The sequence below is a fragment of the Lissotriton vulgaris genome, chromosome 11 (genome assembly GCF_964263255.1).
Source record: "Lissotriton vulgaris chromosome 11, aLisVul1.2, whole genome shotgun sequence".
NCBI lineage: Eukaryota > Metazoa > Chordata > Amphibia > Caudata > Salamandridae > Lissotriton > Lissotriton vulgaris.
In genome coordinates, this window is record NC_141699.1 from 459,675,642 (window position 1) to 459,692,681 (window position 17,040).

The window sequence follows — 17,040 nt, forward strand, 5'->3', positions numbered from 1 at the left end:
TAAGTTTGCGTTTGCGAAATTGTACAAAACCCTCGCGAACTGGCAGAAACCCGCGCGAACAAAAAAAAAATCTGCAAATTCGCGAGAATTCGCGGATTTTGCGGATTGTGAGTTCGCAAATCCGCAAAATTCGCGAACGCAAGATTCGCAAAATTCGCCCATGCTTAGTAATAATGTCACTATTCTAGCTACGTCCAGTAAGGGTTTCAGGAATTTAAAGCTGTGCTCAATCCCTGGTAGCTATGGCACAGAATTGTTATGCTTAAATTTAAAATAAAGTGTAAACCATTTAGAAGTACCAAAATAGTTAGAAAACAATAAAAATAACACTCCAATTCATCAGAATAGAGAGAATTTTAATGAACAAAATGACACCTAAATTAAAGAAAGCAATAAGGGTAACCAGGGACATGAATTTTTCAAGATTTAAATTAAAATAACTCTAAAAAGCATTAGACATCAACCAGTGCCATCTAGTTGAACTTGAGCTGTATCTTGGCAGGAGAGCTCCTGGTAAGAGAAGTTCAAATTTTTTGGCCAAGGAAGGTTCCTCATTACCCAGACACCTTTGTCTGTTGAATATTTTTACATTCGGATTTAATCACTTTTTGGAGCTCAGATTTCTCCAGTGCAGCTAGGCTGCAGGCTATATCGTAACAGGGCAAAAATAGGCTGGATACTTTCTCTGCAATATCCTACTGAAATGGATTTCCTGCAGAAGAAAAGCTCTCATTCGGCGCAGGGTCAAGACTGACTCACATATGGCTGGGTCCAAACTGGAATGACATGGTGAGCAAAAAAATGATGGATTTCGGCCCAGATCTCTGTACGTGGATGAATGTATGACATTGTTCTGCATTATGCCCATCAATTGTTCTTTTTGCATTTGTCACCTCAAGTGATACGGGTATGCCCAGACATGGGTCCCGTGCTCTCCATGCCACTGGAGTCAAGCTATCCTGGCTGATGAGGGCTGAAAGCTGAAAACTGGTCCTAGGATGCTTGTTTCCAGTCCAGGGAGGGCCTGGCACTTCAGGCTAGACTGTTCCCATTGGGCGCAGGGTCAGTACTGATTTGCATATGGCTGGGTCCAAACTTGAATGGCATGGTGAGCAAAAAATGATGGGTTTAGGCCCAGATCTCTGTACTGGGGTGAATGTATGACATTGTTCTGCATTCTGTCCATCGATTGTTCTTTTTGCATTTGTCACCCGAGTGAGACGTGTATGCCCAGATGTGGGTCCTGTGCTCTCCATGCCACTTGAGTTAAGCTATTGTGGCTGATGAGGGCCGAAAGCCAGAAATCGATCCTAGGATGCTTGTTTCTAGTCCAGGGAGGACCTGGCAGTTCAGGCTGGACTGTTCCCATTGGGCACATGATCAATACTGATTTGAACATGGCTGGGTCCAAGCTGGAATGGCATGGTGAGCAAAAAAATGATGAATTTAGGCCCAGATCTCTGTACTGGGGTGAGTGTATGACATTATTCTGCATCCTGTCAATTGTTCTTTTTGTAGAAAAGCTCTGGGCGGGATCAACCTGAATCTTTAGCTCAGCAACAATGCATCTTCATCGGATTGACTTGGTAGGTTTGTCCCCTTGGAGTCCACTTCCTTTTCCTGAGTTCAAGTGGGAGCAGGTCAAACCTTTCACGTTCCCTTCTAGATCTCAACCGCAGTTGCAGTTCTTCCTATTTCTTTTACAGGTCCAGTAATATCTAAAAAGGGTGCCCAGGGATGCCTCATTAATTCCTGGCACTGGACTGTGAGCTGGGGTGGTGGGTGTTTCCTGGTCACTTCTCAACCAATACAGAAAAAGTCCATAGGGGTAACCCTAACAACTTTTCCAGCAGATCCTGTAAAGTATCCCTCATTGCCCCTCGCCAACTAAATCCGACAAGGTAGAGTCTTTCTTCCTCTGTACCAAGTTCCAGTACCCACCTAGAGGTGTGATCAGCTAAATGAGCTACTCCTCCTCTGTGGACACTCAAAACAGATTTTGGGGGTAGCACTTTCCCTTCTGAGATTGGTGTCTGGCTGGCTAGAGGTACAAAAGGGGGGGACAGGTCCAAGTGTTAGCTGCATCTGCTTGTGACAGGGCAGGCCTCTTTAAAGTAAATTAAGTTCCTTGAAAATGCCAAGATAGTCATATTATCAGAGGAACAGAACACCTTCCCATATCCAAGGCCTTAGTTTCACCTCTGGGAGCAACTTCACACCTCATCATGGAGCTACTGAGTTCCTGGTTGACCGCTGGAAGCTAATGCAAACTGGTTTCTAGAGCCATTAAGTAGGCAGAATGGGACTCATTATGGTACTTTTAATGAACTATTTAGTACAAATCCGACTTTACCAATAAATCGGGCTTTTGATAAATATTTTAAAAATGACAAAAAAAGATGTTTAATGGTGTTCACTAAGAAGAGAAATCTAGGGGTGGGCGGAAAATTTTGCAATTCTGCGTTACTCATGTAACACAGAATTATTAATGAATTCCGCCATTCTGCTAGCAGAATTAATCAGCACTCTTGTCACACCTTGAACCTTATTTCATTTTGAGTTGTTTTTCCAATTCCAGTACTGTGCCTCGCCTATAATCTTTCAGAAATGCTTGTTCGTTTTTTGTTGCCAATAAAGTATTTTTGTATTGAACAGCGATCAGACAGGCCGCCCGGATGTGACTAGGAAGACACGTTAGATGGATTGTAAGAACACCATGCTATGAATCAGAAGAAAGGACAGAGAAAAAGAACAGAATGGAGGTGGAGCCTGGAGAAGGAGGATGCCAAAAATGAGAAGCAAGGAAGGGAGGAGGGGAGTCCGCAGGGAGTCTTGAACAGACTTGCTCTGACTATTCTGCAACAAGCTGCTTTTCTGTCTCCTGTGGCTCACTCAGCCTTTCAGATGCAGGTAGCAGCTACAGTGTTCCCAGGGATTGGCGCAGGAAGTCTTTGTCATCGTGTTTCAGACGAGTAAGCCATGCCTGATGCCTGCCCCTGGTTGATTTCATTCTAACACTCTACCTCCTGTTCCATTCACTACTTTTGGGGATCTATAAGGTATAAATAATATGCTGATGCTAGTCTTTTTCAGGGTGCAGCAGTTCAGTTTCCAAAGTGTATGAGTTTTCCACTTTATCATTGAAGAAAATTACGTCCTATAACGTGTGTGCCAGAGGAAGAGGAAGCTATATTTTGATTCTGCATTCAGGCCTCTCTGATTAGTGTTCCCAGATGCTGGAGAGTGGGGAACAGGACGGCTGGCTATGGTGTGCAAGATGGAATAATTTGAGCATGAGGTCATTATGTAGAGAACTTAGCATTCTTTTGACTCTAACCATCAAAGAGGTGTATTGGTTTTATGGTCTAGTTTGTGTAAATCAGGCCCAGGTTCTCTCAATTGTTTGTATTCTATAGCCTCTCACAGAATTTTAATGTAATTCCACATAATTCCTTGGAATACAACTCCGCAAATTCTGCCCATCCCCTGAGACAACATGATTTATTTTTAAATATTCTATCCTAGTGAAACAGCTAATCCATCTCCAGAGAAAATAGCTTTTGTAGCCATGTCACTTCAAAGACATGTTTTACTTTAACATTTTAAATTTCTTGCTTTTAAATACCATGAACAATGCCTTATTGACATTAGCCTACTTTGGGGTGACTTATCATATTTAAAAGGAGGCTTTAGGCCTGTCAAAAGATGTTATTTTGACAGCTCAAATTTGTAGTTTTAAATCTGCACAGACAGACTACCGTAGTAGGCCTTTCATCAAGTTTTGCGCTGCCACTCTGGTGGTGGCCCAAAGTGTGCAGCAGTGACATTTAACTTACCTGACCTGGGTATACAGTCTACCATATTTTAGGGAATTACAGATAAATTCATTATGCTGCTAGAACTGGGGTTTCTGGTTAGATGACTTATGTTCCCTGGTCAAGCAGGAACTCTTGTCAGGGTCATCCAGATACACACTAAAAAGATAACCTGTTCTCATCCTCTGTAGCTTGGTACAGAGCAGTCAGGCAAATTCGAAGTGCCAATGTGTGAAGTATTTGTACAACACACATGTTTGTGAGCCGCTCATATGAAACTCCAGGTGGTTCTGATGGGGTGGTGTTCTTCCCCAAATCCCATTGGGAATAACACAGTAGCAATGAGTTGACATACTGCATCCTCGTGAGTGCCCAAAGGGAAGGTGGGTTGGGATAAGAGAATGAAAACTATCAGTACCTCAAGTGGTGAAGGTTCTCTGAGTCAGAGTCTGCTGGGCTCAGGATGATGTGCATTCATGGTTCTGGATACTAAGTCACCCAGTTCTGGGGTCGGTTGTATGAAAGAAAGCTTTATATCTTGTTATGGAAACTTCATTTTAAGTATGGTTTAGATCACCAGTATAGCATGAATATGTATACCACTCTTTGACATACTCATAATACCCAGCACAGAACTGGGGGTCTCTAGTTGGTAGAGGTAGGTACCACTGGCCAAATAGGGACCCTTGCTTCTAGTCAGGGTAAGGAGGAAACCCTCTGAGATAACCACCTGCTCACCCTCTAGGTAGCTTGGCATGAGCAGTCAAGGCTAATCAGAAGGGAATGTGTAAAGTATTTGTACCAACACTCACAGTAACACAGTGAAAACACCAAGAACTGACTCCACAACCTTTTAGAAAAATAAAGGTATTTAATCTAAACTACAAGAGACCAAAACGACAAAAATCCAACATACACAGTTCAAGAATATGGTTTCAAAAGAATTCTTAAGGTTGCGATAAAGTTCTTTACGTTGCGATAAAATAATCCACAGTCGCGTGAACAGTTCACAGTTGCGTCACGTTTAGCTCACAGTACCTTTAGTTGCAACAAAGTTCCAAAAGCAGAAGCTGGTGCGGTGGAAAACAACCGATGCGTTGCTACTGAGACCCTGGGGAGGCGTTTGCGACAGCCCCGCTGCAGCAGTGGGCGTGTTACAACGAATCCGGTCTGTTTGGGGAGGTAGGCCACTTGTATGGATTCCAGTGCGTAGGTTCCGTAGGAAGTTTGTTTTCGCAAAGGCACGATGCGACGGTCTTTGGAGTTGCGACGATCTCCGGGGCGACGATGTGCGGACCAGCGGTGATCTTCTCTCTCGCAGCTCCTCGATGCGATGGCTTCGGCAATGACTCTCGCAGCGACGTGATGCGGTCCGCAAGCAGGCGGTGCAGCGATCTCACCTAGCAACGACAGGCTCTGCGACGACACTTGCAGCGAAGTTAAATTTTCCCGCACCGATCCGGTGCATCCCGCAAACGAAGGATGCGACGGCTCTGACACCGGCAACAGGCGCTGCGACGATACCGACCTTTGTAGCGGCGGGAATTTCTTCGCATTGTCGGGGATGCACTCCGCAGCGAGCAATGCGATAACTTTTCTGTAGCAAAGTCTCTCAAGCTTAGTTTCCAGCTTCCCAGCACAGGTACAACTTACAACTTCCAGAGGCACCACACATGGGCCACGCACTTTAGGAAGGACAGAACTCTCTCAGTAAAGATAAGGGGAAGATGGGGGTGAAGTCCTTTTGTTCCTAGGACTTCAAAACAGGGAGCCAGCTCTTCTCAGGGCCTTGGAGATTCCTTCAAGCAAGGGGACACAGCTCAAAGCAAAGTCATTCCCCTCTCCTTGGCAGCAAAGCAACAGCAGGGCAATCCAGCAGAGCAACAGCTGGACAATCTTTCTTCTTCAGTTTCAGCTTTCTCCTTGGCAGAGGTTCCTTCTTGATTCCAGGATGATCTAATTTTCTGTTGTCAGGGGTCCTGTACTTAAACCCCTAAAAGTCTTTGTTCTCTTTGTGCAAGTGGGCCCTGAGCCCAGTCTAAACAAGTTCTGGGTGTTCCTTGAGCACTTTGTTTTTCTGGCTTCTCCTTTCCTTTCAGAGTGAGGGGCAGGGTTGTCAGCCGCCCAGCAGGAGGTGGAGCCAGCATTGTGGAAGGCAGGCACAGCCCTATTCAGGCCCAGGTGCAATCTCCTCCCACTAATCAAGTTGCAAATGCAGTCATTCAGCCTAGGGCTGACTCAGCCAGCCTCCTGGGAAATCCCCAGCCCCTGTCACTCTCAAACCAGACAGTCAATACACAAACAGTAGCAAGATAGCCTTGCAGCAGTGAAAAACGAAATGACTGTAATTCACTACCAGAACATGTCACCTGCACCAGTATATGCTCTACCTTTCACATACACTCCACCCAGCTCAGGGGGGTACCTTGGGCCTTCCATTGGGGTGACCAATGTGCACAAAAAGGGAAGGGTTAGGCCTGGTCAGTGGGGACACTGACCAGGAGGACATGGCAGTTCACAGACTGCACACAGGCCCTGCGGTGGCAGGCCTGACACCATTTTGGGGCTACTCATGTGGGTGGCACAATCATTGCAGCAGGCCCACTAGTAGCATTTGTCATCACCAGCCCTGGCACACCCAGTGCACTTTACTAGGGACTTCATGGTGATACAAATATGCCAATCATGGACATCCAATCATAATGACAATTTACACAGAGAGCATATGCACTTTAGCACTGATCAGCAGTGGTAAAGTGCCCAGAGTCCTATTGTCAACAGCTACAGGTCAGGAAAAATAAGGGAGGAAGAAGCAAAAAGTTTGGGGATAACCCTTCAAAAAGGGCCTGTTCCTACACAACCACCTTCCAGCCTAAATCCAGGGTAGACCAAACGATACCTCGATGGGATTCCCTGATTAAGGCGATAGAACAAGGAAACTAACCCAAACAGCAGGGCACTATTCCTGTTCTACGCCTTCCTGAACCTAGTTGGATCACTCTATCCATACTCTCAGGGTTCACCACGCCATTCCATGTGGAACCCTTCTCCTCACCTGGGGACACCATCTGTGCAGTACCTAAACTTAACTTGCTCACAGGTGTGTCCCAACAGACAGACAGCAAGCCGCAGTGACCACCGCCAGTGATCGGGGATGAGACCCAGGCCTTATGCCTCTCAGGGCTCTGAAACCCCTGTGGCATCAGAGGGTGGGGGACAGTAGCCCCAGGTGCTTCGCACCCTTTGTCCACTCCCTCTCTTGTCAGGTCAGGTCTGACACTCTGGCACTAACCCACCAGTCCCGGACCTGTGTCCAGTGGATGGACAGGAGGCTGGGGTGGGCTTCCCCACATCCAGCCCTCCTCTTCCTTGGGGCTCTGTACCCTCCAACCTGGAGCAGTACCCCCTTCCAGAATAGTCAGGGCACCTGTGGCAGGTGTCCTGCACCATTCACCCACCAGTTCAGGGGTTCTATCCTGCAACTGATATTCCAGGTTAGGGGGACACCCCGGACCTGGCCCTCAAACCTAGGCCTCAAAGCCTCCAGGTCAGACAACACCTGAACCTGGCTTCCCCACCCAGGGACCAACCCCTGCGGTGGAACACTTGCCCGGCGCACCAGGACTTCACTCACAGATGTGCCCACACTGGTACGCGTACCCATCTGGTCAACACAACGGTGTGGCCCAGTCCACCCCCAGGGTGAGACTCCTGCCCTCCTTGCAGAGGCAACCCTGTCCACCAAGACAACCAAGAACACAACTTTCCTCCCAGTTCAGGACCTCCCTCCAGCAACTGGTCTCCCAACCTAGGGTTTAACCCCTCAGGTTGTACCGGGGTCAGAGGCGAGGACTCCCTCCCTCTGCACCCCCTTCCAGAGCGCTGCACCCTCTCTACTGGAGGGGTATCCCTGGGAACCATATTGGTCAGGGCACTGGTTACAGATGTCCTTCCCTCCAGGTCAGGCAGATCCTGAACCTGGTCTCTGAACCCAGGGATGAAAACCTGCGGTTGTGCACTTGCCTGGCATGCCAGGACTTCTGGGGACGCACACAGTACCCCCTTGAGGGTGACACACAACTCATGTGTCCTGTGACTATCTGCCTGGTGCAGATCTCCCAACTCCTGTCCACCTGACAGTGCGTGAAGATTCTCCAGGGCAGAAGTGGTGTCACCATGGTCACCCCTGGGATACTCAGCCCTTCTGGCTGGTCCCTGACCCACTGGTTCTCCCACTGGGGACTCCTTCCCCTTCTCACCCCTCAGTCTGGACTTCTGCACCCTCCCAACTGGAGTGGGACTTCCCGACACCAGAACTGATGGAGGCCTGGTTATACATACATTGTTGCATCAAGCCCGCCCTTTCTGGTCTTTCAGTCGCTCTTTCAAATACTGTACTTCAGACTGTAGCTCTCGTATTTTGCGATCCAATTCCTTTAAAGTGGGTCGAATTTGATCCAGTATGGACTCCGTGTCATTGACTCGATCTTTGAGCTTCTTGTGTCTTTCCCTTAGGATGCCCACATTCAGTTGTATCATGTCCAGTTTTGGTTCCAGTATGGATTTAATGTCCATTATTGCAGTGAGTAGTTCATCAAATTTGCTAGTATGGTTTGTAAGTGTGGCCGCAAGTTCCTTCTTCATTTTCATCTTTGGTGCCTTGGGTGTTTGCCTCCTGGGTACTTCCCTTATTAGATGCGGTTTTGCTTGGCTTTGGTCTCATAATGTCCATACAGGTAGTGTACTTGGCGTCTTTGTGCAGGTCCCCCCCACGACCTGCCCTTTTGAAGAGAGATTTGAGGCAGTAAGGAGGCTCTGCGCTGGTATGGCCACTATTTTATGCCTGCAGTATCTTGTTCTCCCCTGCCACCATGCGATGGTGCTTTTTCTATTTCTGTTCGTACACTTTCTGTTGCTTAATGCGGCCTTTGTTGTCTTTTTTCTGAGGAAGGGAGGAGGAGTATTGAGGTTGGATGATACAAACAACCTTTCTGTTTGCAGCCGCAATACTAAGTTGCACACTTCTTAGTTTTTCTTTTAGTATTTTCACTGGAGAACCTGCAAAGTGAGCCTTGGGCCATCGGTCTAAATTCCTGTACACAGTTTGGTTTTGAGAGAGGTGAGCAATTGCAGGACTTCTATATTCCACTCCCTGAAGCAGCTGAGAGCGAGAGAGTTTGGCTGAAGAGAGTCACCCTCGTTCTCAGGAATGCTGCATATGTTGTCGCTTCCAATCCAGTTGAGCCATGCTGCGGTAGACTGGAGAAGCGGGCAAGCGGATCCCGCATTCTCCCTGCCCCATTATTGCCAGGCTCAAAACTCCAAGCTGTAGGCCCTCTGTCTTGTGCGCAGGTCACACCTTGTTTGGGGTTCACCTTGTTTCTGTGAAGTGGTGGTCCAGGCGGGCACAGTTTAAGAATAAGAAGGGGATCGGACCCTCGAACCGCAGTCCGGTACCTATGCTCGTTCCCCAACACTTCATAACTTTGATCTATCCATTGTGTTCCTTGATGTCAGCCGGGGGGAGGGTTGGGGGGTCACACCCACACAACCTGTTTCCCTCACTCTCCCAGATGTGTCATGGTTCCCAACCACAGGGGAATAGAGTCTCCGCTTAGCACACGCCTCTGACCAGTGCCTCGCTTCCAGGACGGGCCACCCTGCTCCGTCCAGTTGATTCCGTGCTCACCTCAACTGCGGTAAATTATCGCCATTGATCATCCTTGATGACGTTACTGGCAGGGTTTGCAGGGCTGCCCAATAAATGAAGAGTATGGGGCACAGGATATTTGATGGATTTTGTCAAGCCTGGTACGGAGCTCTTCACAGCGTGTCCGTACTGGTCCCCATCTTGGCCAAACCTACCATCTGACTCCTTACTGTAGTCATGCTGGGACCTGTTTCCCTCAGAGCCTCAACCCCATGATCATTGATGGTGACCCAGTGCCTCTACATTTTAATATTTGAGGGCAAATGGATCTTAGGAACCATCTCACTGTCACCCAGGGACACTAGTGTAACCCAACTAAACTCCCCTCATTAACTGGGACAAACTCCTCCCCAGCACTACACTAGCCACCCCTGGAATCTTTTGTACAGTGGGAGATGGTGCTCTTTTTGAACACTTGGGGTGCCCTTAGCAGTGTCCTTAGTCAAAACACTCATAGCACTTGGGAGTCTTGGGCTTCTGACTTTTGTTATGGTAGGATGGGAATGAGATCCTTTCCTCTGTCAGTTGTTTTTGGGGCTTTTAGAGATTTTTGTCTTGTTATAGCCCACCTCCTTCTTTGGGTGGGAAGTGAACCCTGAAAACCCTTTTGGGAGTACCCCCCTAGAAGCTTTTTAGACCCTCTTGTGCTGACCCAGATGTCTGCCTCCTCAGCAGACTTCCTGGGAACAGAAAGCTTGCTTCCAACCAGGTGTTTCTGCAGCTCTGGAGAACAAATATCAAGCTTGTGCTCCTTTAAAATTAAGTTGTACAACCCTGAATAATCATCAATTATTCTGTCCCTCACCCAGTGCCTAGCTGGCATTATCCAGGAAATCCACCCATGTTTGTGATGAGATCTTGATGCGGCCCCTAAATCTGAGCCTATACTGCTCAGGGGTCAGTCCCAACTTATTGACTAGGATGGCCTTCATAGCAGTGTAGCGTGCCTTTCCCTCTACCTCTAGTGTAAGGAGTATGTCTCTTCCCACTGTGGACATATACCTCCATAAACTACAACCCCAGAACTATGATAATGATATGATATGATATGATATGATATGATAAAAAGGATTTATACAGCGCTCGTTCACCAACGGTTTCTTGGCGCTGGGGTAAGGAAGCGTGAACAGAGGGGGGGTGCGGGTTATTGATCATAGGCCTGGGAGAACAGCCAGGTTTTGAGAGATTTCCTGAACATGGGGTAGGACTCCATTTGGCGTAATGTAGGTGGCAGTGAATTCCAGAACTGGGGAGCAAGGGACGCAAATCTCAGCCCCCTGTGTTTCTTGCGCTTGAAGGCAAGGGGTGTCAGGATTTTCGCGTTGGCAGAGGGGAGGGTACGGCGGGGGATGTAGCACCGGACTCTATTTGCGATGAAGACTGGCCCACGGGATGAAAGAGCTCTGTGGGTCAAGCAGCCAATCTTAAAGAGGCAGCGTCTCGCCACAGGGAGCCAGTGGAGGCCCTTAAGGAGAGGTTTGGCCTGGTGCGACTTGGGTAGGTCGTGTACAAGTCTGGCCACCTGGTTCTGGACCAGCTGAAGCCTCTGCAGCTGATAGGCAGGAATCCCGGCGTACAAGGAGTTGGAGTAGTTGATTCGTGACATTACTAGGGCCAAGGTGACCTGAACCAGGGCCTCAAAGGAGAGGAATTTGCTAATTTTTTGGATCCTGCGCAAATGAAAGAAACAGGAAGCGACAGGAAGAAACTAGTCTAGGACTTTGTGCACTCTTAGAGCCACTTCATAGGGTGTAAACCATTTGTCTATGGCATCCCCCACCACATTACTGGGCACCAAATCCTTTTGTATCCGGACTCTGGACTCACCCATGTAGACTGCAGGTATGATGCCACGATTGCTGTTGCTGGACCCCAATTGTAGAGCTCTAGTGACCAGCTTGTTGAGGTTGAGCTCCTGGGTCAGTTTCCTCTCCTCCATGGCCAGCCTCCTCTCTTCTTCAGCCTGCTCCAATTTAGCATGCTCAAGCTTTAATTTCCTTTCTTTTCCTCTGCCCTGTCTTCCTGGTCCTCTGGAAACAGGTACTTGGAGGAGACACGGCTCCTTGTTCTGGGAATCACCACAGCTTCCAGCACATTGTTGGACCCCTATACAGGAAGTTCCAGAGCCGTATCAGCCTCCAGAATAATATCATAATCCTCCTCCTCGGGTTGCTTTGGTTCCCCCATACACCCAAAACAAAAGTAACGAGTAAATGTATAGATTTAGGGCTCATATTAGCAAAGAGGGAAATCACCCTGCACTGGAAATTAAAGGAAGGGCCATCTTATAAGCGCTGGAGGGCAGAGCTTTGTAAATGGGCAAGGAGCGAGAGCACCATTCGGCTGCGACAGGCCCAACGCTCCCAACAGGAAAAGGCCCTGGAACACGCAAGAGCATGGAAAACCTTAGTACAGGCCTTGTCAGACCTACGGACAGATGAGGGAAGCTAGAGCACTGGGAATGCACAAATAATAACTAGAGTTTACACTACGTTGAGCACCCGTCACTGACAACTGCACATTATACGATGCATCCTCTTGGTCGTTACATGCCTGCACCATTTGGGGAGGGTGGGGGGAAAGTACTTGTATATGTTGGGGTATAAAGGAAGATGTATTTGGCGAATGAGGGTGCTGTGTTTCATAATGATGCTGTATGATGATAAACCTTCAATAAAATACGTTTTCAACAATCATCCTCCTCCTCGGACATTTCCTGCTCCTCTTCTGGATTGTCATTCCCTGCACCCTGGGGCTCTGCCCAGGCTCTCAAGGTTTTTTGCAGCTCCACCTTCCTGGTGAAGCGTCTTTCAGAAAAACTTGAAAATCCTTACAAGAATCTCTCAGCTGAGGCACAGTGTAGACCTCTAACATTGTCAGCTCAAAATCAATTTCTGCAGGTGCCCTTTCTCCAGAGTGAGAAATCATTCAGGAGAAAAAAAAAATCAAAAGGGCAATCAGAAGCAATAAAAAAAGTTTGAAATGATCTTAGTGTAGAGTTGTAGTTAAAAATTAGTTATTATATGGTATTGCATAAGCACATCCTCACCGCTGATCACCAGTGTTAGAACTGGGGTTTCTGGTTGGCAGAGCTATACACCCTATCCAAACAGGAACCACCACTCTAGTCAGGGTAAACTAGATATACATTGAAAGATAAACTGTGCTTGCCCTCTGGTAGCTTGTCACAGAGAAGTCAGGCTTATCTACAGAGGCAATGTGTAAAATAGTTGTGCAACACGCACACACAAGACTAAGCATGGGCGGAAAATCCATTCCTCTTGCGGATTTTGCGGATTTTCGGTAAATTCGCAATCCGCAAACTGTCGCGAATTTACCGAAAATCCGCAAATTCGTACGCAGCGGATTTATTTTTTTTGGTGATACAATATTGCGGCGTGCGGCCTTCACTTACTGTCATTCAGCGTTTGCCGAGTTGTTTTTCTCGATATTTTGCAAGTGCTGCGCCATTTTGGATCTTGCTGCGGGATCCCGCGGGACTTTGGCGACCGCGATTATGTCATCGCGGCTTACTACCTTGCACAGCGAGAGTTTGTCAACGCGAGTACGCCGTGATCACGTATTGCGGGAGTTCGCAATTGCGAACACGTAGATGCGGCGGGCAGCAACAATCTTGCACTCGCGAAAGTACAAAATTAGCAATTCTGCACAAGAAATCCACCAGCAAGCAGCATAAACCTTCTGAAAATGATGATTTTTATCAGAATAACTCCTCAGGTTGACATTTGCATGCACTTTTTTTTGCAAGGAGTCCATTTTGGGGGGAGGGGGGGGTGGGAGGGAGGAAGTGCCCCACAGACTCCAACTTCCTGTTCCTGTCCAGCAGGCTCCTCCCAGTGCTTTCTTCATGTGCTGGTCACTTTCATTCGGATCTTGACCTTGAAGGATTACTTTTTGTGGATGCTGCTGGATATTTGGATTCGAGGCCTTTTTGACTTTCTTTGGATCACTTTTGGATTAGAAATTTCACAATTAAGTTTGTTTGGGGCATTACAGTTGCTGCAACTACAATTTTGGAATTTTCGATTTTTGGGCTGTTGTTGGGGCCTTTTGAGCAGGGGTAGTGAGTGGTGCATGGGCCTAGTCTTTCTGTGGGGTGTCTTGAATTTAAACATCATGGAGGGCATGGATGGCATGGGATTGGCTGATTTTTCTGTGTTTTTCGATTTTTGGGCTGTTGTTGTGGCCTTTTGACCAGGGGTAGTGAGTGGTGCATGGGCCTAGTCTTTCTGTGGGGTGTCTTGAATTTAAACATCATGAAGGGCATGGATGGCATGGGATTGTGCTGATTTTTCTGTGTTTTTCGATTTTTGGGGTGTTCATGGGGACAGGCCATGTGGGTGGGGGCCATTTTGAGTGCTGGTACAGGCAGGCCATGTGCTGGGAGGCAAGTGGCCATTTTGAATGCAGGCAGTGTTCTTAGGCCTGCAACCATTTTGCCTAGTTTTCAACCATTAAGCCCAGGGGTAGTGAGTGGTGCATGGGCCTAGTCTTTCTGTGGGGTGTCTTGAATTTAAACATCATGGAGGGCATGGATGGCATGGTATTGTGCTGATGTTTCTGTGTTTTTCGATTTTTGGGCTGTTGTTGTGGCCTTTTGACCAGGGGTAGTGAGTGGTGCATGGGCCTAGTCTTTCTGTGGGGTGTCTTGAATTTAAACATCATGGAGGGCATGGATGGCATGGGATTGTGCTGATTTTTCTGTGTTTTTCGATTTTTTTGGGGTGTTCATGGGGCAGGCCACGTGGGTGGGGGCCATTTTGAGTGCTGGTACAGGCAGGCCATGTGCTGGGAGGCAAGTAGCCATTTTGAATGCAGGCAGTGTTCTTAGGCCTGCAGCCATTTTGCCTAGTTTTCAACCATTATGCCCAGGGGTAGTGAGTGGTGCATGGGCCTAGTCTTTCTGTGGGGTGTCTTGAATTTAAACATCATGGAGGGTATGGATGGCATGGGATTGTGCTGATTTTTCTGTGTTTTTCGATTTTTAGGCTGTTGTTGTGGCCTTTTGACCAGGGGTATTTAGTGGTGCATGGGCCTAGTCTTTCTGTGGGGTGTCTTGAATTTAAACATCATGGAGGGCATGGATGGCATGGGATTGTGCTGATTTTTCTGTGTTTTTCGATTTTTTGGGGTGTTCATGGGGACAGGCCATGTGGGTGGGGGCCATTTTGAGTGCTGGTACAGGCAGGCCATGTGCTGGGAGGCAAGTGGCCATTTTGAATGCAGGCAGTGTTCTTAGGCCTGCAACCATTTTGCCTAGTTTTCAACCATTAAGCCCAGGGGTAGTGAGTGGTGCATGGGCCTAGTCTTTCTGTGGGGTGTCTTGAATTTAAACATCATGGAGGGCATGGATGGCATGGTATTGTGCTGATGTTTCTGTGTTTTTCGATTTTTGGGCTGTTGTTGTGGCCTTTTGACCAGGGGTAGTGAGTGGTGCATGGGCCTAGTCTTTCTGTGGGGTGTCTTGAATTTAAACATCATGGAGGGCATGGATGGCATGGGATTGTGCTGATTTTTCTGTGTTTTTCGATTTTTTGGGGTGTTCATGGGGCAGGCCACGTGGGTGGGGGCCATTTTGAGTGCTGGTACAGGCAAGCCATGTGCTGGGAGGCAAGTAGCCATTTTGAATGCAGGCAGTGTTCTTAGGCCTGCCGCCATTTTGCCTAGTTTTCAACCATTATGCCCAGGGGTAGTGAGTGGTGCATGGGCCTAGTCTTTCTGTAGGGTGTCTTGAATTTAAACATCATGGAGGGTATGGATTGCATGGGATTGTGCTGATTTTTCTGTGTTTTTCGATTTTTAGGCTGTTGTTGTGGCCTTTTGACCAGGGGTATTGAGTGGTGCATGGGCCTAGTCTTTCTGTGGGGTGTCTTGAATTTAAACATCATGGAGGGCATGGATGGCATGGGATTGTGCTGATTTTTCTGTGTTTTTCAATTTTTGGGCTGTTGTTTTGGCCTTTTGACCAGGGGTAGTGAGTGGTGCATGGGCCTAGTCTTTCTGTGGGGTGTCTTGAATTTAAACATCATGGAGGGCATGGATGGCATGGGATTGTGCTGATTTTTCTGTGTTTTTCGATTTTTTGGGGGTGTTTATGGGAACAAGCCATGTGGGTGGGGGCCATTTTGAGTGCTGGTACAGGCAGGCCATGTGCTGGAAGGCAAGTGGCCATTTTGAATGCAGGCAGTGTTCTTAGGCCTGCAGCCATTTTGCCTAGTTTTCAACCATTATGCCCAGGGGTAGTGAGTGGTGCATAGGCCTAGTCTTTCTGCGGGGTGTCTTGAATTTAAACATCATGGAGGGCATGGATGGCATGGGATTGTGCTGATTTTTCTGTGTTTTTCGATTTTTTGGGGTGTTCATGGGGACAGGCCATGTTAGTGGGGGGCCATTTTGAGTGCTGGTACAGGCAGGCCATATGTTGGGAGGCAAGTGGCCATTTTGAATGCAGGCAGTGTTCTTAGGCCTGCAACCATTTTGCCTAGTTTTCAACCATTATGCCCAGGGGTAGTGAGTGGTGCATGGGCCTAGTCTTTCTGTGGGGTGTCTTGAATTTAAACATCATAGAGGGCATGGGATTGTGCTGATTTTTCTGTGTTTTTCGATTTTTGGGCTGTTGTTGTGGCCTTTTGACCAGGGGTAGTGAGTGGTGCATGGGCCTAGTCTTTCTGTGGGGTGTCTTGAATTTAAACATCATGGACGGCATGGATGGCATGGGATTGTGCTGATTTTTCTGTGCTTTTCGATTTTTGGGGTGTATAACTGAACTGATGTTCCTCTGTCTTCCATTGCTTTTAGGTGCACAAGACTCAAGAGAACCACCAGTTCCAGGAAGAAGTCCTGCAGCGGTGTGTGTGTGCAGCATAATGTCACGCGACCTCACGTCTGGCCACAGACAACTCTGCAACTCGTGCAACTGCGGCCTGCTGTTCTGACCTCTGAAGAAGATGGCCCCAAAAAAAGTTCCCCTTAGCTCCTCTAGCAAGAAAGTTGCCAGTAAGGATCAGAAGAAGCAAGTTACCAAGGAGACTGGTGTGCCGCCCGCCAGATTTTTTGGGAGTAAAAAAAAAAGTACGCCTGCAGCAGCAGCCGGATCTGCTGGGGACCAAGCTTGGAGCAGCACCCCGCACCATTGGGCTCAGTGCCACCACCACCACGACCACGCCAACTTAAGTCCGAGCCCTTGAGTGCTGCAGAGGCACTTAGTCTAGTTGTTCAATCACCATCGACCAGTGATGTTGGCTCATCGCAAGAAGGTAGCAGCAATGTCCCTCAATCAACACAGGTTGTTGTAACTCATCTGACGAGTGTTGAACAACCACAGCCGCAACAACAACCACATGTGCAAGTACAAGCCCAAGTACTTGTGGAAGGAGAGGTAGCGCAAGGAGATGCGCAAGCAGAGGTGCATGGAGGGTCACAAATGCCCACAATTGTTGTTCCTCCCGAAGTAGGGGCACATCAGGAAATCGACAATCAAGCCGGGGTATCGTT